This window comes from Anser anser (genome assembly GCF_964211835.1).
Source record: "Anser anser genome assembly, chromosome: 6".
NCBI lineage: Eukaryota > Metazoa > Chordata > Aves > Anseriformes > Anatidae > Anser > Anser anser.
The window spans coordinates 29,788,177-29,814,852 of record NC_139726.1 but is presented as its reverse complement, the minus strand read 5'-3'; the positions used below and the strand labels follow the sequence as shown (position 1 = coordinate 29,814,852).

Below are 26,676 nucleotides of genomic sequence, written 5' to 3'. Positions count from 1 at the left end.
TTCCTTTTCTTCCCTTTGTTTTAGATCCTAATACACTGGCATTTGCTTGCTACAAATAGACACAAAACTGCAGGACCAGCCTCTGTGCTGCAGCCCCTTTTGTGAAGTGCTCTGGCATCTTGGGGAAGATGCACCTTTTGACACTGTAACCCTAATAGACGCTGGTGGCGGTGGGAAGGAGCCATCCCCAGGGCTTTAGGTGCCAGGGAACCACTGGGAAGCAGAGGGAAATTAGGCATTAGCTTCCTCTGAAGCCTCACTGGTCGCACAGGAGGAGGATTTTGTGCTGCTTTGCAAGGCTTGTGCAAGGAGGAGACTTAGGGAACGCGGTCAGTGAGATTACAGAGGGCTGCTGGAGCATGTGTGCTCACGCACATCTCCCCGTCTGTTGCTGGTATCGAGCCTGATGGCCAGCAAAGAGCTCAAAACTGGGAGAAGGCACAACACAAAGCAAAGGGGAATCTGAACCAAGCGCTGGGCTCATCTCCTGTGAGAGATGGAGCAGAGGGAGCTGAGGGGGAGGAAAGAGCAGGCCAGGAGGAGCCTGGGAGACCAACAGCAGAGGAAGCAAAGGGCCTTGGAGGCCCAGGAAAAGCTGCCAGGCAGAAAGCGCAGCTTGGGCTGGGACGTGTCACAGAGGGAGACTGAGACTAAGCAGGCGCCACGCTAACATGAGGAGTGTGTTCCCAGTGGGGATCTCCGCCTGGCTGCACAGGCCTCAGGGGCCCGGGGCTCTCCACGGAGCACCGCCTCACACCACCTCACTGCCCACGGATGTTGTGGGCACGGTGTCTGGGATGGCGTGGGGAGCAGCCAGACCTGCCACAAGCATCAGGGTTGGGGCAAAAGTAAAACAGGTTGGGTGCAGAAAGGCCCCCAGGAGCCAGCAGCATACCTAGGATGGGGACAAGGCCAAGGGTGCCTCTTTCACACCTGCATGTGTTCCAGGGGTACAAAAGTCAGGGGAGGAGAGGAGATGTAAAATGGATTCCCAGAGACAGGCTGTAGGGTACTGGGAAGGTTTCCCCATTTTCTGTCCCACCATTCATCCAAATCTTAACCCAAAGCTGAGCTGAAGCCTCCGCCACCTCCTCCACCCGAGCTGTAGGTGCCCAGCTCCCCACCTGCAGCCTCTGGGCTGCTGCAAACCTGGGGGAGCTTAGACTTCACCCCAATGGTTTTGCAGCTCCCCAGCCAGCAGGCATCCAGGTTATTTTGGAGGCCCACAAAGGAAAGAACCAACTCAGCCAAACACGACTGAGTTGAGGCATGAAGCAATTATTTCATCCTCACTGTCTGCAAGCGCACGCTCCCTGCCAGAGCATCACACTGAACTTGGCCTTCAAATAGCCAAGACCACCTTCCTCCAACCAGTTATTGGGGAAGTGACAGGACCTGACAGGCAGACTGGAATTGGGAGATTATGTCAAAGAAATGTAGGACCCCTCCAGAGCTGAAGTGTTTTTGAAAGGTACCAAATTTCCTCAGTCCTTTTGGAAATATCAGCCTATGTTCATGCCTGAGATTCTTTACCATTTAGTTGCTGTTTGAATCCCTTGGGAAAGTTTCTTTAAGCCATAACATGCCAGACCAAGATGAGAGGGGATTATGCAAGTACTGTTGGAAGTCCAGAAGAAGGCACAAGATGGTTCAGAGCAGCCCCTACATATGTCCTGTTACTGCAACGGCCCAGGCCGTCTCCACAGACATCAGCCACCACTGGCCTGCACCTGCAACGTAAGACTTTCCACCAGACATACCAGTATAGCTCCCAGTAATACTGGAATGCTTTGTCGTCTGTGCACAAATCCTTGCTCCATGTAGGCATTATTATCCCTGCCCGAGAGAGAGCATGGGAAGATCTTTGCAGACATGGAAAAGGGGAACAGGTTCCCCCAGGACAGATACAAAACACTGACTTCTGCAGCCAGAGGCTAGCTTGTGTAACCAGGCCTAGCTCCAACAAAAGCAATAAACTCAGCTCCTCCTTTGGTTAATGGAGCATAGATGGAAATGGTTTGGGTGGTTTATACAGGAGAAACTTGACAGCCCCATCGCCTGGATTTAAGAGCATCCAATTGCCAGAGATGAAACAGGCAAGTGAAGTGACCGGAGCCGAGAGGGACGTCTCTGGGAGGAAAAGCAATGCCAGCAATTCTGGTTAGTGTCTGGAGTTGCTATGATGTTGCACACTTCATCTAGTTTCCTTATCCCAGCCCTACCCAGCTTTGGGGCAATGTGCAAACACTTGAAGATGGGTGTAGACCCTTCATACACGTCAGGATGCTTTTCCAGCATGCCCTGCTCTGGAAGGGAAAACGCTCTGGTGGAATGACCCAGGAGTGTTTGCCAAAGAGGGACTGAGGGGAGGGAAGGAAAGGAAGAAGAAAGTATTTAATAACTCCCAAATCATTTTTAAAAATTCATTAGCTATTATTTCAGCTGTGTGACCTTCAGAAGGGACTTTCTAGAGGGCCAGATTATGCAGTCAACTGAAAATATAAATAAGTATGGAAAGGGCAGAGATCACTTTATTCAGCCAACTTGTGTGGGATTTCAGGTTAAGTTTCCTGTAGGGTGCGTGCATGTTCTTCCCGGACATGAGTGTGGCCCAACGGCTCCTCTAATCTGAGGACACCTCCCCAGTCACCAGGCATGGCACAAGCTAACAAGTTACCATCTTCATTTGTGGAGTGCAGATTTCCAAGGGCTTCTCGCCAGTCCCACAGGAACAGGAGCACATTGCACTGCTGCAAGATTTCCAGCTGCAGTTCGAGTGGGCTGCAGCCTCGGACACATTGCAGAGACTAGCTCTCAGCAAGCATGCTATGCTAGGTAGGGGTCTTCATAATTCCTGGCTGAAGCATTCACATTTGGGAAGGGAAAACTTGTGAACTCCTTTCCATTAGCACTTCTCATTTCTTCCACATTCAAGGGAAAAGACTGTACTCCAAGAAGCATCCAGCATCCTTGAGCCCGTCCATTTCATTTACTCATTTGTTGCTAGAAGGTACTACTGTCTCTAGGGGTCCTTTAAGCTGGGCAACAACTGATCCTTAGAAACCTATTTACTTTTCAAGTGAGGATGTAATAAGAAATATTGGTAATCGCTTTTGCTAAGAACTGAGAATGAGATGGAAGAGGCTCTCTCTGCAAGATGGGATGTCTAAAATCAAAATCTCTTTAGTTGTCAAAAACAGCTTTATTTTTCTCGAGAAGAGTTTTGCAGGACCTTGGTAAAGGAAGTGGTTGGGAAAAAAACATTTCAGCAGAGAACTTACTGAGGCAGTGAGTGAAGAGCTCCAAAACCTCCCTAAACTCCAGAAGCTTGCAGCTTTCTGAGCCCATGGCATACACTAGGCTCAAATCCCTAATCTGGGCCAAAATTGCAGTGTGTGTGACCCCTCCTCACTCGCTATCTCTCATGGAGAGAAGATAGGCATTTGTCAGAAGAGCAAAGTAAAACCCATAGTGCACATATTACTTCTAGCCAAACAGAGAATTAAATTAGGAGTGAAAAGTACGGGAGCCCTACTGAATGCTGACCTCAATGGTATCCCTATGGCTGCACTCCACAATAGCTGGAAAAAACAACTTTAATGGTGAAAAGTGCAGGGGAATGAAGTTACTACAGACATCTTGTACTCTTCCATACCTGTAGTGTATGTAAGTATAAATACGGTATCACAGATGATCTGTGTACTGAGTGTAGAAGCACTCTTCTTATGACAGACGTAGACCAGTACTTCCCTATACCCTACCTACATTCAGTCTGAGTTCTCACTGAACCTGTAGGGCTTCCATTTCAGTCACTGGACTCATCCAGCCTCCCTCACCGTTCACAAACATGCCTATGCAGTTTTAACTTGGGGGTAAGAAATGTAAGAAAACATTTTTCTGTACTGCAGACACAAGCTGCATGTAAAACTTGGTTGTATGGAGCAGAAAACCTATTCAGCACCAGTCACAGACACGGGCAGTCAGATGAGAAACACGTGAGCAGCAGTTTCAGGAAAGTCCCCGATTCACAGGAGCATGAGCTTAGCTCAGGTCTGCACATCCTAGGACATTATGTGAAATACAGAGAGGAACAGCATTGCCAAAGTCAAAGCACAAAGTCTTTGTTTTGAACAGATGCAGAGAGCTCCTCTCCCTCCCCCAGAAAGGAGATTGCATCGGTATCACAGTAATATAGGTTATTAGCTCAGTGGGAAACTAGCAGGGTTCAGATTCAAAGGCTCAAACAAGTCCAGCTTGCAGCTGGCAAACCTAAACAAGACCAGCCAGCTGGTGTTGAGCTGAGTCATCTGTACAGTAATTTGGTTGAAAACGTTGACTTAACCCGTTCATATAATCACCCAAATCCAAAAAACCCGACAACTGGAGTCAAAAAAAATGTACATCTGCATTTTGCAGGATGACAGACTGGAAAAGACCATGTAAACCAATTTTCCAGGGCTTTTTATAGGCTTCTGTGTGCATGTTGCATACAATTCAAGTTCTTGGTAGTCATTTGTTAGTCTGTTCTGATTCAGCAAAGCACATGACACATCCTTAGTGCATGTGATAAATCCCACTGAAATCGGGGGGGCTAGAGGCACACATTTAGAAATTAGGCATGTGATTAAATAGTTCACTAAGAAGAGGCAAGCTTAGGACATGCTGGCCTTTTTTTCTTTCTTTTTTCTTTTTTCTTTTCACTCGAATTGTTTCTTTAGCAGCATCTCTGCTTGTTTCTTCCTCCAGGAGTTTGAACTTGCTGGAGTGAGAATGTTTACTCCTCTTTTAAAAATCATAGCAAGGGAATGACCAGCTTCATATTTTACCTCCCAAAGCCATAAATTTTAGATGTGTGATGAAAAACGGAAGTATCTGCAGGATAACCTATTTTATGGAAACCTGAAGCAGCAACACAGAGAGCTGGTAGAGAGCAACCAGAATACACCACCTTTGGTGTTCACTGCCAGTTCTCTGATGTGCAAGAAAAAATAATTAAGAACACTGGTTCCTCAGTGCAGAGGAAATTGCAGCCCACGGAATGCAGGAGGAGGATTAGCTTGTAGGAGAGCAGCCTCTTGGAGCAGAGCAGGTTGGGGAAGGACAGGATAGCCTGACCCCGTGGAGCAGCACCAAGGCCAAGCCAGCTGACAAAGGTTCATGGCACCATTCAGACTGGAACCGTGTTGCTAAAGAGGTTCTGAGTAAGATCATTCCCTTTTCTCCTTCCCGTTGCTTGCTTGTCCTGCATCACGCATGTGACAGCTTCAGGAAAGCCTGTAAAGCAGCTGGCCAACCTCAAGCTGAGTTATAAGCAATGATGCTAGTCTTATGAGTCTTGGAAAAAAGAGTGACTCACGGCAGGTCAGTGCGTGGCCATGGGCTGGTGGGTCACTGCTACCTCTTCAGGAGACCACGCTCCTGAATTAGGCATCAGAAACCACGACAATAAAAGATAAAACATTTCACCCTCGGGCAGCCCTGAGGGAGACTCACTGCCACATTATTACCTGCAGCATTACTGTCCTATCACTACCTTAATGAAGAGCCCCTCCAGTGACCACTACAGCCCTGGTACACAAGCACAGCTGAAGGATAACAGAGACATTCAAACATTTGTGGGGTCAGAGCCAGCCAAGGCCAAAAGATTTGAAGCAAAGCAAACAAGACCATGCTGAAGCATGGCATGCTCACACAAAAAGCCTTGCAGGCTGTGAATCCCCTTTTAGCTCTGCAAATAACCTTACCTCCTGCCACTTGTCCTGCAGAAGTCCCTTGATGCAGGACTGTCTTAGGCACCCCAGGCAGCAGAGCGCCTGTCTTGAGAAGATGTTGGTAATAAAAACAGAGTAGAAGATCTAGAGGGCTGCTTTTAAGCATCTGCATGTAAGACGAAAGCTGTAGAGTTTTGGGGAAGGATTGTATGATGCAATACTTTCAGCAAAGGATGGAAGAAATGACCTAGTAGTGATGCTGGACTGAGGAGGGCTCTTGCCAGGCTTATGTCCATGTTAACGTAGCTCCACGCATCTCCCGACGGCTTTTTCTGAAGTATGGCGTGGTTAGCATCACAGATACACACCGGAGTGCCTTACTCGATGCCAAGAACTTCTTACCACGGCAGGCGTGTTTGCATATAAAAGTGCAACTCCCTCCGCATGAGGGCAACACCCTATAACCCCACGTATTTTAAAGAGTTGGACTATTCTTGCCATAAAAAAGATCAGAGTAGCTTTATTGACTGCAGTGGAGTTAAACCGGTTTATTCCGAGTGAGAATTTGGCCCCTTGACTTCAATGAAGCTGTGTTGATTAATCCCAGATGGAGACCTGGCCTGGTACAATCCCGTCCAAAAGTCCTGGGAGATTAGTAACACTCGCACTGAATCACTGCAGTTACTCAGAGCCTGGGTGGTTATCAAAAACCTGCACCTGCTGCGGTGGGAAACGCTGCTGGGCTCGGGCCGAGCCATTGCGATCACCGACTTCAGGGACCAGGGTGTGGCGAGCGAGGGCACATTCTTCAAACACTGCCTCATGCAAGGGGGGAGATGCCAAGGCAACACTCTTTCCTCTGCAAATGTGTGGGAATGTGATCCAGGATGCAAGTCCCAGCTCTGACAAAACCCAGGTGTGGTGGCAATGAGCATGGTGGGCAAGGAAATGGGTCAATCCTGCTGCTTCTCACTGGGGGCTTTTTGAGATGCTCTGTAAGATCCTTAGTGTGAAAAATTAGTGTTAAATCCACAAAGCTTCAGGGAATCTGTCCTGGCATCAGTTTGAAGAACCAGTTTTGAAGGGTGAGCACAGTTTCATTCAGAAAAGAGAAAATTTTCTTCCCCACACCAAATGCAATAATTAACAAATAAATAGAAATAAAAAAATAATAATAATTTAATAATAATAATAATAATAATAATAATAATAAAATAATGCATCTTTGTAGCAATCACCTCCAAGCCTCTTTCAAGGCAGGCCAAGTTCTGCTTCCCAGTGTAACTGGAACAAATGCCATCCTCCTAAGTTGGGAACGAATCCAATGAAAATTAAAAGCACTTGACTTTCACAGCAGTTCCTGTACACGTGCACGTGCACACAGCCACACACAGCCACACGTGTGCCTGTGGGGAGACATTGAAGGTGTGGCTTGGGTTGCAGCATGAAGAAACACAGGAATAAACCTCTTCACAGGCTGGTGTTGATGGCTTTTTGGTCTCAGGTGGTAGGAAAGCAGGGTGGACAGCATATAGCCCACCTCCCCATTGCATTATCCATGCACAGATGTTATTCATGGCTAAAGGATGCTTTTGCTCTGAGGCAGCATCGCACAGGTCAAGGTGACAAAACAGGGCTCGGCATTGCGTGCAGAGGCCCAGCAACACCATCGGGAAGGAGAAATGCCTAAGCTTGCAGTTTGCTCGCTTCAGCTCTGCCTCCCAAGCGTTTCTGAAGTCAGGCATCTGGAACGTGATGTAATCTGAAGATTGATCAGCAGCAGCACACGTACAGCTGTGCACATCTGGCATACAGGTGTTTCAGCTGCTATTTGTCAGTAACTGTATCAAACATTAAAAAGCACCCCGCGTTCATAAGGAAATCATACCTGTCCCGCAGATTGTTCACAGGAGCCTATGAAATGCCATTGAATTTATGCAAACTGTCTCTGCTTTTTAGTGGGTGGCCCCAATTTTTATTTATTTACTTATTTCAAATCAGGAGCTTGAAACAGAGGTATTTTCAAAGCAGGGTTTTTGTTGTTGTTAATACCACTGGCATGAATCCATCAGTGGAATTAGTTGAGTCAGTCATAACGGATGGCTGCTATCACCCACTTGCTGATTTACTCTTAGGAGGCAATGTTGTCACAGAGTCTTTGTGCTGCACTGACGTAAAAAAGCTGAGATCGGCCCTTTTTGTGCTCAGCTGGCTATGGACACAGCAAGGCTTGTTTCAAAATACCTCATCAACACAGGAGAGGGGCAGGTAAAGTGGGGAAATGAGTAAGAAAGGATTCGTCCTTTGGATAGGACCTGCTGGTGCCCAGTCCCAATCCCTGAGCCAGAAAACATGATTTCTTCCTCCCCGTGGGGATGCTGCTGCTCAGGAAGTTTGCAGCTGAATACACGCTGCACACAGGAAAAATAAGGAGAGCAGGGAAGGTGCTGGCTGAGCAGGCCAGACCAAAAGAGTTCCCTTGGAAAAAGAATAAAGCTGCAGATGTATATATTTATTTTTAGAGAAGGTGTTGTTCCTAGAATTTGTATTATTTTGGCAGGCGTGGAGAGGGGAGGAGAAAAGGTTTCCCTCTGTCCAATATTCTTTCCTTTTCCTGAAATGAGGTGGAGGCAAAGGGTTTTTTTACAGCCCATTTCATACCTCTGTTGTGGTTATTCCTGTGGAGGCGAACAGGGACCAGACATTTCACACTGACTGCCAGCACTGTCAGAGCAGGCTGCATACCATACAGTGTGCAGCACCAGCTGCCCAGAGGCACCAGTCTCACGTATTTCCGAGAGGAAAAAGAACCTTGCTCCTATTGATATCTTCCTCCCAGCCTACAAGAACATGATATATTTTACTTTCCAAACAGCTTAGCATGTGCATGCTTCAGTCATCATAGCTGACAAGTCAATAAACTGTAACAACAGGTCATGCAATTTCATCCTGAAGTATACTAACCCTTAGCTTGCAAGCTGTATTTATGCAGGGTAAGCACTGAGCATGGCTTTTGCTGTGAGCATCTCAACAGAAATGTACAGCCCATGCATGACCACTTTGCCTTTCTTATCTGATTTCTGTGCAATATATTTCCACTGCTTAGCACTGATCTGGCTGGCCCAAGCATGTCGTAAGTGTGTATTTCAGGCAGGAAGAGCCAAATGCCTGCCCAGAATTGCTTACAGGCTGGCAGCTGAAACCCATATAGATCTGAGAGGCCCTGAGGTTGGAGGGTCAGGGGCTCAGGAGGCAGAGGGAGATGAGAGGGAGCATATTTAATGCCGTTGGCACAAGCCTCATCAGCTTCAAAGCTATTGTCCAGGGACATGTGTGCATCTGTGCCACCTCCCTCCCCATTCCCATTTATTTTACTGGAGCTGCTAAAGAAGAAAATCTCATTCCCTGCCTTCTTCCCCTCCCTGCTCCTCTGTTCCACACCTTCCCTGTGTAAAGACAGGCTCACTCCAGACTGCCTCAGAGATGAGCCCAAGGAAGTGGTCCAGAGGTGGGTTTTCTCTGCTGTGGTGTTATCCAGGAGGGCTGGTGATGGCTGGATCCTTCACGTCCTTCTTTGCCCCTGGTTGCTGGCTTTCCCTGGCCCCTTGCACCATGGGCCCTTTCGTGGGTCAGTAAAATGCTGGTGGTGTCCCTGAGCGCTTGTTCTTCAGAGCCACCCACGAGGCAGCTGGGCAGAGCCGAGGACAGAGCTTAGACGGCCCTTTCAAATGTTGAAACAGCTCTGCTTTTTCCTGCTCCAACTGCTCATTAACAGCTTCCGGCTTTTGGCAATTTCTAGCCGCGCTTTCAGTGATGTACTGCCAAGATTTTAACAAGGGGCTCCCACAAACCTACCTCCTCCTCCAGCTGCGACGAACCCCACTGCCCCGGAGAGGCCAAGGCTTGGACTGTGGAGGAGTGCAGGGCTGGGGGAACTGTTCCTTTGGGGGGCTCTTTCCTGTTTCAAGATTTTTTTTTTTCCTTGTCTTTTCTGGCAAGGGAGGGACGCAGCACCTTGGAGCAAGCATACTGACTGCCTGGAGGTTGCTGCAGAGAGGCAGGACACAACACAGAAACCCTGAGAGTCCCAGCAGCAAAATACTTCACTGCAGAGCTCTCACTTGTCATCCATACTGGGAGGCCAGCCCCAGGCTACTAATTTTATCTCGGCCAGAATAATCAGCCACAAGCCAAAATGCTGAAGAAGTGGCTTTTTTCTAAGTGTTTCGGGACCCCAAATGGAAAGTTCTCCTGCTGGAAGTGGTTGAGCCCGTGAGTTTCTGGGTGCATTGAAGGACAGCTCAGCTTTCCCGTGTTTTGGGGCGGGCTGTGCTGATTCACAGCGGGAGCAGGGCTGGTGTCCCAGGGGAGCTCTGAGCTTCCAGGCATCTTGCAGGCCCAAGGTCGGACTGTGCTGACCCTCCAGCTTCCCTCCTTCTTCAGCTTCTGTAATCTGTGGGTTGGTGTCAACCGGTTCGGTGGAGGCTCTCAAGCTGTTATGTTCCTGTCATTTTTTATTTTTTTTTTATAAGAGGTGTCTGGATGTTTTACTGGGCTGTTCCCCACCCTAAGAAAACAGTATGTTTTTTAAAATAACCATCTTCGGAAATTAATGTGAAATTACCACAATCTGTATTCCTTCCCAGGCATGAATTACACTCAAATAAATCAAAACTCAAATGATAGAGAGCTGGAGATGCAAGGGAAGTTTAACAGGAGCCAAGGAAACTTTGAGATCAGAGTTTGTAGAGGTGTTAAAGTTGCTCATGAGAGTCATAGCCTTCTCTGGTACTGGAGAAACTTATTTTACTCCAGAGAGCTTAGCTTGTAGCAGTGTACCTGAGGCTGAGAGAATAGAAGAGTTCATTTTCCACCTTTAAATAAGAACTGGGTGCAAGAAGGGCAGCTGTATGACGGATACCAAAATAATAAAGTTTGTGGCAGTCCAAAAACAGTCACTGAACTGCTGATTAATATATCCATAGATAAACCTATAGATTACACATTAATAAATCAATGTTAAATGCAGGCCTTTCTGGTAAATGCACCACCATAAATTACACTGGACAAATGCAAACAAGTAGTGTCTCATTAACTTTTAAAATGTTAACTTCTGTACTATGTTAAATTCCTTTTCTTTTTTAATTAAATTTATTTTTAATTATTTTTTAATTAAAAAATAATTTAAAAAAACTGAAAAAATTGAAAAACGGTGACAAATAATTTGCAACATTGTAAAGCTGGACTTACAGGGCCAGCAGCACTTCCAGGACAGCCAGCCCTGACATAGGTAAAGTCTATTTAGATAGGTGGCCATAGATACAAATGACTCTTCCTGCAGGACAGTGAGAAGAAAAAAAAAAAAAGGATTTAAAGGAAGGTTAGTTCAATCAATATTGGCTGCTTGTTGTCATTAAATTCATTTATATATTTATATAATATGTATATTATTATATATATTATATAAGTATATATTATATATTATATTCTTATATATATTATATTCTTATATATATTAGATATATATTAGATATATTATATATTTATATATATAATCAATCTACTTCTCTTTTCTGTGGATAACTATTTGTGAGAGAAGCACTCAAGAACCCCAGCTTTATTGCAGCTGTGGCAGCTGGTCCCCAGCCTTGCAGGCATGCTCTGTCCTGCTCAGCTGGCCAAGGCCAAGACACGGGTCCAGGGTCACGGGTTCTCCTGTTGGCTTCCTTTTTGGCGTTGTCTCTTTTGGATTTTTCATCCCGAACAGGGAGGTGTGAGCAAGCCATTGGCTTTCCTCGGTGCTGCGCAGGCTGGGCTGGCGAGACCGAAACAGGCTTGGAGGGAGGAGAATTGAAAGGATTAAACCTTCTTCCAGATGGGCTGTATGTTTTCTTTTCCTACATCCCTGTCAAACAGTTAGTCACACTCCCGATAACAAACCAGGGAGCCGCGGGACGCAGGGAGGATGTTTTCTCTTGGACCAGCCATGGGCAGATAAATCCTCCAAGGTCTGAAAAGCCTGGGGTAAATTAGATTAGAGGCTTTCCTCTAGACGGCGAAAGGCGCTTGAGGCAGGGGTAGGTTTGGAGAGAGCAAGGGGAGGCCCTGCGGCTCGGGAATGAACAACTGCGAGGGATATGTTTTTAAATGGTTTCCCAGCTGTAAGATGCACATAATTGTGGCTTTCCTTCATCTGGGAGACTTCAAGAGCGGATGGTTGATAAGAGTTCATACCAGCAAAGGCAGAAAAACACAAGCCAAGGTATCTGGTTTCAGTCTGTCCGTACCCGTAGCATTAGATCTGATTTTGGCCCTCTCCCCCCTCTGCATGTACACAATTATCTGAATTCCTTTCTCCACTGCTTCCTCCCCTCTGAAGTCTTGCAGACCGGCCCTTGTGCCTTTTCTGCAAGAGCAGCAGTCACGTGTTGTGTTAGGGATGGTTGTGCAATTGGGCTCTCTCCTTTCCCAGTCACCTTGTATTAGTGTAGGTGCCTGTGCTGCAGTCACAAGGACTCCCTGGGGGATACAGTGCAACCATGGTGTTGGGAACTTATACCCCATCCCCTTCTTTTTAGCCTTTTCTGATGGGAAACAACCTAGAAATCATGGGATTTCCACTGTTCTAACCACCTAACCGCTCAGAAGTGCCATTCCTTGGTGCCTCAGTTTCCCCCTTGTGCTTCATCTCTGTTGTTTGCCTCCAGCTGTGTTCCCCAACCCCTTGCATTGCAGGTGGGGCATCCCAAGGACCATTACGCACGCCAGTGTGGGCTGCTTTCCTGTACAGTTGTGTGGGCAGCAAGGTAGATGTGCCCAAGGACACAGCCAAAACATCGTTTTTCCACCTCATGGCTGTTGTCTCATTCTCCCCACCCAGCCATCCTGTGGCCAAGCAGAAGGGGGACCCTTTCTGGCACACTAGTATGGGGAAATTAGCTTTCCAAAATATGACTTTGTCCTTCTCTGGGGTTGCCTCATGCTGGCTTTTCACATGTAAGACAGCACACAGTTACCTGCTTGCAAAGGCCTTGCTGCTGCTAAGCAATATGGTATTTTTCCCAAAAAGCTGCATTTTTGCACCATCCAAATGTCAAAAATATCTTAAATATAGACTACTGTCTACCCTGGCTCTGGGGACAGCTGACAAATCTGTAAGATGATTTGAGAGTATCCCTTTGGTACAGACACAGCCAATGCCTGTAGCAGGGCATAGATCCTTTCCTCCTTTCACTTTGTTATAAAAACATTAGTTCATATATAAACTATGGATAAATATGAACACAACATGTACAGATACAGGTTTCCCATTCCTACACAGACCAAAGACTTACTTTCATAAACACACCTAAAGACCTGATGAATTCAGTTAAAATTTTCTGTGTGTTTTGATTTGGTTTTAGCCTACCTGCTACAAGCTATACTATATAGAAATTTCAGCATGGAAATTGCAAAAATGGAAAGCCTTTGAAAATTCTTCTGATCTCACTCTAACTTTCCCTTTCTGACAGCCAGTTTTGACTGACAAAGCAGAAGTTTCTCTAGAAAAACTGCTGATGGGCCCTGGTTACACGTCTAAAAGCGGGTCAGGTCTGAACCAAGCTGCTTGGTGGTGTGGACAGGTTCTGGAGCACCAAGCCAGTCTTTGCTGCAGCCAGAGATTAGCAAAGCCATGATGGCAGTGAAACCCACCACCTGAGCTGGGACAATCCTTGTCTTCAAGGCTCTTACGGAAATCACTGAGGTGCCATTTACCCAGGTAGGGAACAAAACCAAAACCCCAGCACTCTTCTTTTCCAGTCCAGATGACAGAGGCCTGTTGCAGGTCCCTCTGTATGGTCTTTAGTAGGCAGCAGTGGATAAAACTGTTCTTAGGAATCCACCATTTTACCCAAGAGTGGCTGTGATGGTCAGGGAGCACAGGGGAAGGGCTCAGTTCTGGGGTGCTTGGGCACTGAGCTTGGCACGAGCTGTAGGGTTGGAGAGGCCCAGGCTGGTCTGGATACTGGCCATCAGCTACCAGCTGTGGAGCAATCACACTTGTTCTGGCATGAAGGAGGCAGAGAAATCAGCAGGGGAGGTTAACAGGTTCCTTCACAGGAGGTCTTGGTGGGTTTGATAGCATGGCAGGAGAGGGGCAAGGCTGCATGTGCAGCCCTTGCTCAGGCACACCTTAACTTCAGCATGCTATGTGACACCAGGTGCTTCTTCAGGAGGGAGGCAAAGGGCATGCATCTCACCTCCTAGGGTCAAGGATCACTGTCAGTTTGCTAAAACTGGCCAGGCTCCCTGCTTCCACCAGTTATGAGGTCTTTTATGTCAAAGGAAACACATGCAAGGGGCAGGTTCACCACTGCCTGCCCTGGCTGATGAAGGCCTCAGAAGGGCCTCACCCTGCCTGCAGGCTGCACAGCTCTGCAGCCGGGGAGGCCAGGACGGGGCCCAGCTTTGAAAATGAGCCTTGCTTTGGGAGATTTGGCTGGCGATAGACATGTCTCTTTTCTCCTTTGCTTTTACTCTACACAACAGGAAGTCAGAGCAAAGTTTTTGTCCACAAACCTCTGCTGCAGCCCACTTCGGTTCTTTTTGGTTTTCATAATCTGCAGGAGCAATAGCAACCAGGAGCTACATGTTTTGCCTAATCCTCCAGGATGGAGGTTAGCAAATACCTGTTTGCCTGTGTACGTCCCTACGTGCTGGTCACAGCTCCGGGCCAGGTCCTGGCAGCCAGCACCTTGCCTCCACCCTAGCACCTCTCTTCTGTAAGTTTAATGGTGCTATGATAAAATCCAAGCCAAAATAACTCCCCATTCTTCCTGACTTAGGTCTGTTTCATATGGCTCACAGAAACTCACCCCGTGCATAGTTGGAAGGCGATTTGGGGAGGCTCAGAACTAGGTCAAAACAAACTTAATTTCCTCCAGGTCCAGGTGGAACGCTGCTTTGTGAACCGGGCTATTTGCATGCCGCCTTTCAGCTTTCCACCCGCGGCCATCACAGCCTCCAACACACAGTCACAGGAAAGCTTTTAGCATTTTGAAGCATGGCTGTTTTCCACTCTCCCTGTGCTCCAAAACAGCTGAACCATTTTTGCCTAGTCTCCAGAAAACAAAAGCAACAACAAGAAAGAGGAATCACCTTGGGGCATGGAAAATTTGCAGCACAAGCAGCACAAGTTTCAGAAGGCTATGAACAGATGAAAAAAAAACAGGAGTCTGGATAGCAAAGCTTACAAACCTGACCGTGGATATCATGATCAATACTTGCAACATGCTTTTTTAAGCTGTAAGCAATGGTCCTCAGTTCACAAAGGTCAGGAATGAGCAAGGTTAAGGGCAAGGTTGGGGGTGCTTGACAGTAAGCACATAAGCCTTAAGCACCGCATGTAGGAACCCTGCTCAAGATGATGACAACCCCCGATAGGTTCGGTGATTTCTGTGTCTCCAGCATGATCATGCTGGGTATCTCACACCTCTGCACTTCAAGCTGCCAGGTAAGCTTCAATGGCAGTCCTCTTGGATGGCAAACCTGGGGTTGAGTAGGGTGACAGGCACTAGGGAGAAAGGAGCACAAGTTGCTCTCAGGACTCCAGCTAGCCTGCCATGGGCCACATCCAGTCCACTGCCTCGGTAGCCAGGTGAGATGGGACTCTTGTGGCCAGAAGCAACCCAGATGCAGGCTTTCTGGCCTGAGAGTCAAGATGCTGAGATCCGTCTTCCCCTCCAGCTTGGCATTCCCTAATCTAAAAAAGAACAGCGCGATTTCTGGAGCAGCCTGCTTTGGCATTTCAAAAATTCACATCAGCCCATGCTGACCTTTTCTCTCCAAAGGCATGGGCGCGGACACGTGCGTCCCATGTCACATTTTGCATTGTTCGTTGTTGTTTTCCCCATCCCCAACCACGGCATGCCCACGGGGCAGTACGCACACAGTGCTGGTGTGGCGGGTGGGCGTACCAGGGCTATGACATCATGCAATAACCAAACTAGCCACATTTATTTGTTTTGAAAAATATTAAGGGCAGCAGCTACTTAGCACTGACAGAAACATTTTACTGATTTTCTAGAGCAGGAGTGTCCCCCGTTGTGTCGTAACCCAGCAGTGCTTGAACCCAGTGGTGGGACATTTCCAGAATAAATCAGCTACAGCACATTTTCCCTTCTTTTTTTAAATATTCAGAGCATATCCAGCCCTGAAAATACATGCCTAGGTAACAACTAGAGAGGTCACTGCCTGATGTTCTTGCTCTGCCCTGTCTCAGTCAAGTGTTATCTCCAAGCAGGTCCAGCACAGAAGGGGACTTCTCCTTCCCCATTCACCCCATAACGTCCCATCACTAGCAGAGGAGATGGAGACAGGACCATTTCTCACATGGGGACGGGGGCCCTGCAGCTTTTCCTTGGGCAGGAGAATTTGTTCCTGTGCTGCTGCTGTTCTTGAAGGGGAAAACGCTCTTACCAGCTCTTGTGCAGCACCTAGCATGGGAACAACCTGATCATCAGTGTGGGCCAGGACTAGTGACAGCCTGAGTAGGCTTTTGCTGTAGGTTTCCTCGCATTTTTCCCTTTTGGTTATTCTCATGTTAGGAGGATGAGTTTTGAGACGATGGGGAACTCCAGCTGAGTTTGTTTGGTGCTTTCTCGTGGGCTGGTTTCATATTTGCTTCCTCAGCGCGTGTTTGCTTGCGTCCTACCTAATCACCCCAGGCAGCCCCGCTGCTCGCCAGCACGCCTCACAGAAATGCCGCTCCCTGCTCCAAACCTCCAGAGTCTGTAAAAAAGCAGCCTTTGAAGTTAACATCCCATTAAAAATGAATGTTCTGGGGACGCTTAAAGAACAGGCACAGTCTGGGCAGGGAGACTTCAAAGGAGGCAAAAATGCAGTGGTGGGGACTGTGCCGAATGCGGCAGACCAGCTGGGGCACCGCGGGCTGGTGGGAAGATCAGCCTCTCCATCCTACTGACCCAGGACTGAGCCAGCCACACATGGGGACAGAGCGGAGCACACTCGCAGGTGTCACTTTTAAGGCATTCGTTACTGCAATTCAAGCCCCATTCAGCAGCAAAGGATGCTCAGTCAGAAACCGTGTCCCCTCCGGAGGCAGCTGAAAGCAGCATCGCCAGCCTGGGGGCATGGGCAGTGTGCCCTGCACTGACCCGCTGAGCGGGGCTGGGGTCTCGGCTTTGACCCACGCTGCTTTTCACTTCCCCAAGATGAAGGGGAAGGGGGGAGGAAACAGTCTATAAACTTCTCAGCGACTGCTGAAATCAGTACCAGGTGGCGCGGGGCGAGCAGCTGGCGGGTGCTGCACCGTGCTGCTGTTTGTGCCCCTCATCGTCCCCCTCGCTGCCTGACCCCAGCTCCGTAAGGAGCACAAGGCAACAGGACCAGGTACCCGTGACCCCTTAGGTGGGCTGGGACCTTTCTGGTAGGAAAGTGGCCAGACCCTGGGTACAGAACCATTTCTGACTTTGCAACCTATATAACAAGCTCAAATAGCATATTTTTCTTAAAAATAATAATAATAAAAAATACAATTTAAATACTCAAAGGGTTTTCCTGTGATTTCTATTGCTTTTACATTCTTGGCTGTGTTATGGAAATGATTTCAATCCCTTTGTAACCAAACCCAACCCTAATCCTATATAAGCAAGGACCTCAGGGACCTGTTGCAAAACTTCCTCCGACCGGGGCCCTGCTCTTGCTGCCACCTTACATCAAGCCTGCAGCTCTCAGCTGCCGTGTTTCCCTGCTGTGCTTTGGGGCTGAGGAATGCTCTAAAGCAAATAAAAATGAGCAGCAGCCTGTGCCACCATAGAAAATGCACTGGACCTGTAATGCTACAGGGTCCAGAGTGCATAACAGCCATATTCTGTGTTATAAACTGCAGGATAAAAGACATGTTTAGAAATTACGTTCAGCAGAGAGCTTCACTGTGTATCATCTCTCACTCTGGACTGTAATCATGCACTGTTATCGTGTAGCTTTATGCTCTTCAGCAGTGCACTGGAGAATCACAAGGTGCTTTATGGACACTAGTTAATTAAAGCCCATGTGCACTGTAAGAGAGGCAGGGATGTGCTGCAATTTCCCAGCCAGGAAAACTGAGACACGTACAGAGAGAGCAATTACACAGGGAACCTGTGCATGAGCTGGGATTAAAACTGAGCTCTGCAAGGTCCTGCTGTCCTACCCCTCCAGCTTAGTGCCATCCAGGGAGGAAACTCTGTCCCCTCCCTGTGAAATCCGCTATGGCCTTTGCTGTGTCCTTTAAGAAGCCCCATAAATCCATACCTCACCACTCAGCTGCCACGGGAAACATGCAGTGAGGCCACGAGTGAGCCAGGCTTGCAGGAGTTCTCCAGTAAACCTCCATGGGCCCAGCTCGCAGGAGTAGCCACCAGCTGGATATGTTGGCAGGCTTTGATGAATGCCTTGTTGAGCCCCTCTGGGATTAAAGGATCATAAACCTGAAGCACGACCTTGGGAAGGTCCATTAAAGCTTTTCCATTGTTGTGGAAAAGCTCTCTGTAACTTAACAGGTGACAGAGCCTGAAGGGCCCTGCTGGTTCATTTTTAAAGCTCCTGAAGGCAACAGGGCAGTGCTTCCCCCGCTGGTGTATGTCGAGCTGGGATCAGAGCTGGACATTCTGGGTGAACTGGTTTTACTGGGACACTTTGAGCTGGGATCTACAGAAAGAAGGGACGGGAGGAGGTGGGTAGTACAAAGGACCTGGCTGCAGTGGTGTGGTAGTGCTGGGGAGGAGAAGAGGAAAGACGAGCCCGCTGTTTTTTTGGGGGCAGCAAGTCTTCCTCAGGCAGGAGACTCAAACCCCACAGTGAGCAAGGATCAGGTTTGTGACATAAGGATGACACACCAGATTTAGAGAACAATTTCTCCAATATATGTAGCTCCTTTTTAAGCAAACCAAGAAGATACATGGAATAGATCACACGGGGAGCTTCTCTAATGTTGTGCTCTCTTTCCTCTTGAGTGGACAGAGTGGGTCTGTGAATGAGTGGGTTTTACTCTTTGGTGTGGGTCTTACATAGAATTTGTGGTCATGACAACTAACAAAAGGTTAAATGATGTGACCTTAAACACAAGTACTTGTCAAGTTGGGGGAAATAACCCTTTCGTGGCCAGGTGTAGCAGCTGCCTTTGGGTGACCTTTGTATCTGGGCATAATATTGCTTCATCAGCTATGAGGCTGCTTTAATATGCAGTGGATAATTGGAGAAAATAGGAGGGAAAATAGTCGAGCAGATCATCTGGTGCTGTGGTTCCCATTCTGTGGTCCACAAATCATTAGTGAGATGTAAGACCTCAGAAAGTGATTCACACACACAGGCCCAAATCCAAATAATAGACTCGCACACGAGATGAGGGACAGCAAAATTAACAAAGGAACACTCAACATTTGACCTATTGTTATGTGCTTGTGAATGTGCCCTATTGTAGCACTGCTGCACAAAATGGCATTTTTTTCCAGAAGGACTAACTAGTCCTTGGATGCTCCTGTCCTTCAGCTGGATCCACTACAACAAAACCAGATGGTACTTGACTTGTGTAACCCTTTCCTAAAAACCTTGAGTGATGGAGATCATGCTGTACAGAAGAAGATAACAGGTCACCTGCTGCTTGGTCTGATCTGCTAATTTTATATCACGCGTATTAAACAAACAAACAAACCAAAACCAGCACAGGAGAGTCTTTCCCAAGAGACATGTGGGCTGAGGGTTCTTTTGGCATCATGGGGACAGCAATTACTCCAATTACTTACGGAGAAATGTCTCTTTATTATTACTAGTTCCTCTAAACTAGGTCCTCTTCCCCCTATGATTTTGCCTCTGAACTCTCATCAAAATGCTAGGTTGGGTTCACAAGGTGTTGCTCCAGTTCCGAAAAGACAAATTAGAAAAATAGTGCCCTGTGCAGGATAGGGAGGGATGGGGTAAGCAGTAAGGGTGCTCCTTACCCTGCAAAGCCAAGCCAGAGCCCTGGGGCACAGCAACGCTGCCATTTGCTGAGTAGATCCGTGCTCGTTTGTCTCACTGTAACAAGGAAGTCAAAACACCCTGTTAGCACTGAGCTGCTGTGAAATTCCCATTTTTTCCAGTTGGCCAGAGCCAAAAGAGCTGCTGGAAACCTAAGGGACTGGTGAAAATGAGATCCTGCACTGCAGCAGCAGTCAGAGCAGTGCATCTCACCCAGGGGTGAAGACATTGACTTGCAAATCACCAGTTTTGCTCCAAGAACAGCTTTGTGCTGACCTGTCCTGTCTTGGATGGGATTTTAAAAATAAGTGGGAGTAGACCAGCTCAATGTTGCTTTCTACCCATTTTTACCTTCCTTTACATGGCAGCCAGGCTGAGCAAGGAGCAGGGCACAGTGTTTTGTCATGTGGCTGGAAGCAAACAGCATCCACCCTTTCCTCTGCTTGCTGGAGAAAATCATGGAAAAAAAGATCACTGAGCTTAAAGGCTGCCCCAGACTCAGGCAGAAACTCACTCTGTGGTGTCTTCCTCTTTCCTTTATTGTATTTTTCTTTCCTGAGTCCCCACCATGCTCCCCTCGCTGGGGTTGTGGCAATGTGAGCATGAAGAAAGGGCCAGTCTGTCATCTGTCAGACGTGCTCATACACAAACCACGGCCGCTCGCACACACCAAGCAGTTAGGCTTTCCTAAGTGGTCCTGGGCAGCTTGTCAAGTCCTGAGCTCGTCTGCAGAATGTGGTTGTAATTAGATAATTAATAACTTTGAGAAGGAAAGGAAAGGAAATAAGCTAAATGGAAGCTTTCCTTAGTGGGAGGAAATAATTATATCTGCTTTTTGATATATGAGCTGAGATGGCTTTCTGGAGGCAGAAACAGCATCTTGCATGAAAAATCATCCCTCCCCCAAGTTGGTTGGGATCTCCCTTGGGCACTGCTGGGTCACAGCTTGTCCCAGCAGCCCGCAGACGAGCAGCAGCAGGTTGCTGCAGACCAGGGCAAAGCCCGCAGGTAACAGAGCTCCCTGCCGTGCTGCTGCATCCTGTCACATCCCAGAAAGCGGAGCAGAGGAGAGGCGATACGCAGGGCTGGGTCGCTGGGAACCGCGGGGAAAACAGGGCTTTAGCATCACATCCCTCGGGGCTAGAGAGGTGCTGTAAGCATATGGACTGTTAGATAGATGCGTTGCTCCTGCCTATGGATTTAACCATTTCACGTCACAATGAAAAAAAAAAAAAAAAAAAAAAAGGCTTACTAAGCTCTGAAGTTACACATCCAAAAGGAATTGTTAGATTTATGTTGGTTTCTTTTATTTTGGATGTGCTTGGCCGTTACATAAATGTGCTAGCCAAGAATAGGAAGAAAACATTAATTTTCAGCAGGGCTTGCCTGATTTTGCAGGAAGAGCTGAGAGTCACTATGGGTGGGATTACATTTTGTGTAAGTACATTCTGGGCACCTAGCTCTGCTCCCTGGGCGTTGCTGGGAGCCCTGTGCTAAATACAACAAGGAATTGGCAGCAACACTAGTGCCGAGCATCCGATCTCCCCATTTTCCTCGGTTAAGAGACCACGAGGGCTATTCCTGGTGCACTGGATCTTGCCCAGCTGCTGGATTAACCAAGTGTCTCCATGCTACCGGCACCAGGGATAGATTTTAACATGTGGTTATGGGTTTTCACAAACACTGCCTTGGTTTGCAGGGGAAAAGAGCTTATGAGATAATATATATGACACAAAGATGTGCTGTATTCAGTGTATTCAGTGTATTTATTTTTCTTTTTTTTTCCCCCTTTCTCTAGACTGTCCAGTGTCTGAGACTGAAGTGGAATTGGGATGTATCCAAGTTTGTAGCTTCTGAAACCTTAACAACCTCAAGTAAACTGGTCCAAAAGACCCCTCTTGACCTCCCTCGCTCTGAACTCTTGCAGAGCGCTTAGACTGAGCAGAAACCAGCACCAAAGCTAACAGTCTGAAACTTTGCAACATCTCTCCCCAAGTGACTGACCAAAGAGAAAAGAGAAGCAACATTCCTGATTGTTCATTGTTGTTGGGTTTTATGTCTGTGTGTCTGTCTGTGCGTTTGGTTTTATTTTTTTTAATTTTTTTTTTCTTTCTGATAAATCTTAATTCAGGAATACCTTTATGAGAAATCTTTGGGTTCGGATTTTATTTCCCCTTAGCTGTATTCTTTTTTTCCTTTTTTCTTTTTTTTTTTTTTTTTTTTAGTTCAAAACATGATTTCTTGTACAGTAATGTCAAAACTGGACCAAGGCTCTCAGAAAAAAAGGAAGAAAAAAGGCCTCAGTGTCCCCAGCTCCCTGCATGATTTGTTTCAAGTACAGCCTGGACTACAGACTGCCCTCCACACTCTGCTGCCTCTTCCTTATTGCTCCATGATTTGCTACAGCTCCCAGGCCCCACCTCCCCTCCTTTTTATTTTCATTTTCTGTTCCAGTGTATATGTTGCTTATTTGTTTTATTTATTGAGATATTTTTAACGAGCTAAGAGACTGCAATGTCGCTGTGTATACTGCTTCTCTTGCCAATAAAAATAAAGATGTCATGCAGCTACTGGGGGTATTTGATTTACACTCTGAGTGCACAGCCCCGAGCAGAAGCTGAGGAGCTGAGCCACCCCACCAATGCCTCAGTGCTCACCGACTTTGCTAAAATCCATTCCTCAGGTAGCAGGCAATAGGTGCAGAAGGTGTTAGCTCAGCATCGCTTGCCCGTGGTGATGTCTGCCCACATGTGCCAGGAGCAGTTGGTTGCTCGCTTGCAACCCTGCTCAGGAGATTTACTCAGGCTGCAAGCACTGCGGAAGGGGCTCGGGCATCTGCAGGGCCATGGCCTCCAACGCACTGCTTGTTGCAAACTCTGCCTTTCCAAAGAAAACTTTCAGCCTTTCCACAGAACTCTTTGTAATAATTTCAAAACAAATTTCATGTAGATGGGCTGGAGTTGAACTGCGCAGCCTTGGAATTGCTATTCGTTTCTGGGCTTCATATTGCATTCAGAAAAGACGCATAACCCATAAAAGCTGGGCAAAAAGCATTAGCTGCACTACAGAAGTGGTCACCCAGGGTTGCTGGTGTGCTTCCTCCTTCCCTTCCACCCTGGGAGCAAAGCCCAGCGGGCTCTGCTGGTGCTCACCAGCCTTCCTCCACCGCCTCGCAGCGCCCCATCAGGCTTGTGGTCACACACATGCTGAAGCCAGGTTTCAATTTCCAGGTCATAAATAACACGTTTAAAAAGAATTTGCCCTGAAAGAAAAAAAGAAAAAGGAAAAAAAAATCCTTTAAAGAACAGTCACAATGGATCTGGAAACATGGGGCTAAATTATCCCAAATGACCTTTTGTTCTCACACCCTTTCCCTGCTGGATTAACAACCATGCCAGTTAACTTGGGAGCATCTGGACTGCAACACCGAGGTGACAGACAGAGATTGATTAAACGGCAGGTCTCTGGCAAAGGCGGCTTGGGAGCCTCAGTGCTCCTGGCTGGAATTATCAATTCACTTTGCAAAGCAAGAGACAAAACAGATCTCTGTAAGAAAGATCAGCTCAGAAATTGGGAGAGAGTGGTGTAGTGGGGGAAAAGGAAAAGATGGTGAAGGATAATTGGCTATGGAAATAAAAGCAATGCTGTGGTGTCTAGAGCCATTAAAAAATAAATCATGTCATTCCATCTAAACCAGCTTCAGAGAAAAACTTTTTAGCATGCCAAATCCGGAACATACATGTGTGTATCATCAGAAGTATTAATTGCCTGATAGGCTTCAGAACTTAAATGTCAAATGTTTATTTTAAAACAAGCAGAGTTGCATGGAGTAAAATACATCAAGTCCATTAGAAGCTCTTATTTTCTTAAAAGTAAATGACATCTCAGTCTCGGCGTTTGGTAGCAGCAGAGCCAAAAATGCCATTTAAGAAGGTGAACGTAACATGTGTCATGTGATGCAGCACGCCATGCAGCAAGCAGGTTTTTTTTCCTAGGGGTGCACGTTAGCTTCTGCATTTTTTGTGAAGCTTTAATGATGCTCCAAATCACACTAAGCTGATTTCACCACAAAGAGTGGCATTTTCCAAGCATGGGCCCATAAATCCAACTTCAGCCCCATTAATTATTTGTTAGAAGAGCCTGATGTGCTGCTCTTCTTTCCCAGAATGTGACCAGAACCAGAAGGAGAGACCTGGCAGGTCAGATCAGATGTCTGCAACCGTAGCTGCCATGTGCCTTCCTTAATGCTGCAAAGCATCAAGGCTGCTAACCTTCCCTGACAATACCAGGCATTTAAGGACATCTCATGATAGATCAAAGCTTTTGTTCTCTCCCCCTCACTGCAAAGTGCACTAGTAGCCACTGTCAGGTGAACAGTGAAAATAAATGCAAGCACTAGTTGGGTCCCTTTTCAATGGATTCTGGGGGTTAGCAGAGGCTCCTGTGGGTGAATGGCCATAGAAAAGTAAATTTGGAGACCAGAAATAAATCCAGAACACCAGGATACAACTTTTTTTTTTTTTTTCCAGGCAGAAAGTACTGAAGCTGGTCAGGTCAGTCAGTGAACAGCAATGCCATGGGGCTCGAATGAGTGGTTTCAGGTCACAAGGCGAGAAGGGGGGATATCAAACACTCCAAGACATCCTGATAATCTGAGACCTGTAAATTGTCTGGATAACACATTTTAACAGACAACACATTTGAACTGATGGATAAAGAGGTGTGTGTTTCAATAAACTGCTGAAAAGGCTTTTCATCTTGTATGAGTTCATCTTGCAGAAATTGCAGCCTGTAAACCAACAATGTTAGGAGGAAGCCAAAGACAAGGTAAAACGCAGATCCTAAAACTGAAGCTATGTTGTCCTGTACAGCACATGATAGATGTGCTTTTCTTTTTTTATATGCATGAGTTTTTTAGTGCTTATCAGTGCTTATCATTTAGTGCACACCCTAATTCCCACTGTGACCGAATTCGTCCTTTAACCATCCGTGCATGAAACCCCTAGGTCCCATGAGAGACTGGCATTTTCTAGGACAGAGACATACTCTCCTGTGCAAAAGAGAACGAAACCAAAATCCTGTAATGCACTAGGCCCATCCAAACCTGACAGATCCTCACAACAGGGGTTTCTCCGCGTGTGCAGGACCTGGCTAAATATGGGTCCTGAACTGTTTGCTCTCTGCGTACGTGAAAGGCTACAGAAAACACCCAGCACATGCTATTTGTGCAGGGGTCCAGCTAATAGCAAAGTAAAGTGTTCACTGGAAAGAAGCCAAGTCCTGAGGTCGTGATATAAAGCGTGCTTTTTTTTTTTTTTTTTTTTACTCACTACCAGCTCAGCTAAGCACTGCCAAACCCCACATTTCCAAAAGTGAAAAAGTTTTCAGCTAGAGTCCTTGATGTAGTCCAAATGAAAAAAAATAAAAAAATAAAAAAGAATAAAAAAAAATCCCAGAACAAACCCAAGCCCCACATCCCACCCCTTGGAATCTCTTTCTTTTCTCCCTGGCCTCCCCCAGGGCCACCCCGTTTTCACCCAGCCACTGACAGAGAGTAGGGGAGGAGGGACGAGGGAGGGGGAACGCTGACAATTTTTCCCAGAGATGCTTGTAAACTTGGAGTCCTCGCTTGGCTGGGACCACCCAGGCACCATCGCTGGGATGGGGATTTCAACCCCCCTTAAAGGGTGACTGCAAAGAGAGGTAGTCAGTCTGAGGTGGTTAACATCATCACTTCACGGAGACCTCGGCTAGGGCAACATGCATCCCACCCAACACTGGGAGAGGAGGGAGCCCATGGGACTTCAAGTGGCACCTAGATGGAGTCAGCTATATAATCAGGATAAAGATAAGCCTTCTGTTGACTTCTGCAAGAGAAAGGAATGGCTGTTCTGAAGCATAGTGACAGTGGCCTTTATCGGGGTTAAAGATAAAGGCAAAAACTGTACCCAGAAATCACAAGAAATGTGAAGTGTTGTTGCCTGAGATCTTTACTAAAACTAATGTCACATGTCACCAGGAAGAAACCTGCTAACTTCCCACTGGGACTTAGGTCCCACTTAGGTCCCACTGGGACCTTCTGCAGGCATTGTAACTCACTTTCAAATCTCTGAGCATCCATACTGCAGCTCTTATTAAGAGAAAAACTGAAGTCATTTTCAAGACCCTAAATTCTCTCTGTGTGCACACATTGCAGTCACATATTTACTTAGAAGAGACTTGCCCAGCTCATCTCCAGCATCCAAACATCTGAACTTCAGTTGAGATCCTTCAGCTGCTAAGAGACTTGTCTTCAGTCAGACAAACCCTTTCCAGCAGCTGCTTCAGCATCAGACGGACTGTGGAAATCATGAAAGGTAGAAGGGGAGGTCAAGCACAGCAGAAGATCCTCTTGCACAACCCATTCATCCGTCACTCAGGCATGCTGTCTTCACAATGCATTAAATATCATGAGTTTATGCCTCATCTTTAACACTTCCTCCCACTTCTAGCACCAAATCAGGAACCATAAGCTGGTCCCCTAAACCCTGATGAGAAGCAAACACCATACATTGCCAACATTTCAGCCATGTTTTAATGCAATAATTCAAGCTGATGTAGGTTTTTCAGCTGTATTTTGATGCTTTTTGTGGTTTTGATGCCATTCCACTCGCCTTTGTAGTCTCAGAATTTGTTTTGAGTATGGTAAAGTGCACTCAGCCCTTTTATGATTTCCTGTCTTGTTTCAGAGTCTTGCACTGAAAGACTTTAGTTGCCTCCTAAATCTTTTTCCAGAACTCTCCTGTCACTTTAAATATTGGCCAGCATTTTGTTAGCTTCAAGACTTTGAAATAATATCAAAGTAAACCTCAAAGGAAAATAACCCAGTAAAGGGTAAGGTTGGAGCTTAATTCATATTTAAATAAAGATCTTTCACTTCAGCTTGGGTTACTGTGTAAAATGACTGGGAGCAAATGGAGCTTTTAAA

At 46.8% G+C, this 26,676-nt stretch overlaps 1 protein-coding gene and 1 long non-coding RNA gene across 2 annotated transcripts in view; one reads left to right on the top strand and one right to left on the bottom strand.

The window, feature by feature from the left end:
- TWIST2 (twist family bHLH transcription factor 2) overlaps positions 1 to 22,279 on the top strand; it is a 37,262-nt gene extending 14,983 nt beyond the window's left edge. Inside the window, exon 2 of the mRNA XM_083841247.1 lies at positions 21,508 to 22,279. The gene's annotated coding sequence lies outside the window, so the exon portion shown is untranslated. The remainder of the gene's footprint in view (positions 1 to 21,507) is intronic.
- LOC310901527 overlaps positions 21,894 to 26,676 on the bottom strand; it is a 29,839-nt gene continuing 25,056 nt past the window's right edge. Inside the window, exon 4 of the long non-coding RNA XR_014585882.1 lies at positions 21,894 to 22,971. This is a non-coding gene — a long non-coding RNA (uncharacterized lncRNA). The remainder of the gene's footprint in view (positions 22,972 to 26,676) is intronic.